This window comes from Uranotaenia lowii, chromosome 2 (assembly GCF_029784155.1).
Source record: "Uranotaenia lowii strain MFRU-FL chromosome 2, ASM2978415v1, whole genome shotgun sequence".
In the NCBI taxonomy this organism is placed as follows: domain Eukaryota; kingdom Metazoa; phylum Arthropoda; class Insecta; order Diptera; family Culicidae; genus Uranotaenia; species Uranotaenia lowii.
In genome coordinates, this window is record NC_073692.1 from 223,546,290 (window position 1) to 223,547,840 (window position 1,551).

A 1,551-nucleotide genomic window follows, 5' to 3' on the forward strand; every position below is an offset into this window, starting at 1 on the left:
ATATCTGTGATATCTATCACAGATAGATTATGATTTTCTTCCGATACTAATAACACCGAACCGATTTGGGGAAAGTTCAACTTTTATTCCCAACTTAACTTGTACCGAGCCGACGGGGGTAAATTAATTTGGAGGCGATGTTGTCTTGTTGGAGGTTGGTGCGAACTAACTTTTATTGGTTTATGCTGGCTGGATAAACAAATCGTTCTTCTCAACACGATCATATGGATCGGTGATTCGAGAGTGAGTTCTCAAGAGAGAACTCACCAATTATCAAATCGCTTGGGGTGGCTCTTGCTTTATAGCAGCTAATTAATACCGTTCCACAACATGCCGGCCCCCTTGAAACCATACGGGTTCAACATAACAAACATTACAAAAGTTCATCTTATATCTAACAATTACAAATATTCTTAAGTGCTAAAATTATATAATTCAAAATTCATATTTCAATCATCAATTCTTTTTAACTTCATTCTTGTTGTCAAAGCAATCGCTCGTGCACCAGCTGCTTAAGAAATTTGCTTTCGCTCTTAATTTCCTCTCGATGCTGTGCTGAGTGGTGAGTGGCTACGAAGACGACGGATGAAACAAACACATTCGCTCGTTGTTTTGGTTGGCTGACTGACTGTGGATGATTACCGCGATTACCAATTTAAGAAGTTCTGACCGCACGGAAATCATAATTGGCGAAGCTTGGCCGTAAAATCATCATAATTTTGCAGGTAAGTCGCACAATTTCATAGCATATGGGCTGCAGCTGATGGATTCGTTTTATTTACATGCTCAGATGCTGCTATGCTGCTTTACTGGTGTCGATGGATGAGTGCCCTCCGCTGGGTGGTGGAATTATTTTCCTCACTGCTGTCGGACCCTTTGCTGGCTGGCGAACAGCAACGAAAAAGCTTAGGTCGTGTCGATTACTTGATTACCGTAACTTTTCTAATTTTAAAATAAATCCGAAATTCTTAAAATTTCCTTCTATTTGTTGTAGGTGATGGTGAAACTGATAGATTGTGTGATGCAAAGGTGGAACCGGAAAAGGATGACTGTGATGACCTTTCAGCGTTGGTTAGAGCATAAGGTGAGTGCTATTGGACGAATGTGTCGATATCCGACCAGAGGCTGACTTTCTACCGATGACCGGTGATCCGTGTATCAACCTGTCGACCTTCGACCAGAAGTTGATACAGGGAGTGTGATGGACCGATGATAGACATATCAACCTGTCGACATTCGACCGGAGGTTGACTTATGTTCATGTTCATTGTGATGACCAACGTTACGACCGATGTTAAACTCGTCGATCTTCGACCAGGGGTGAATACTCGATGCTTGATTGACCAATAAACAGATGATCAAATGATGTACTTGTTGTTGATGAATGTTTCCGGAACCGATGATAAGATGATGACTTCCTCTCTATGAACGATGGCCTTTGAACTGATGTTAGTACTTGACCGGGGAACCGATGAACCTTCTTTCGTAACTGGGTGAACTTGTGTGTTAATTTTGAAACCGATGATGCCGTTGACGATCCGAAATTGGATG

At 41.7% G+C, this 1,551-nt stretch overlaps 1 long non-coding RNA gene across 1 annotated transcript; it reads left to right on the top strand.

The window, feature by feature from the left end:
• The first annotated feature begins 605 nt into the window (after positions 1-605).
• Positions 606-1,329, top strand: LOC129747625 (uncharacterized). The gene is made up of 3 exons (XR_008737547.1): positions 606-725; positions 791-933; positions 995-1,329. It is a non-coding gene; the product is annotated as an uncharacterized LOC129747625 (long non-coding RNA).
• Positions 1,330-1,551: the final 222 nt, after the last annotated feature.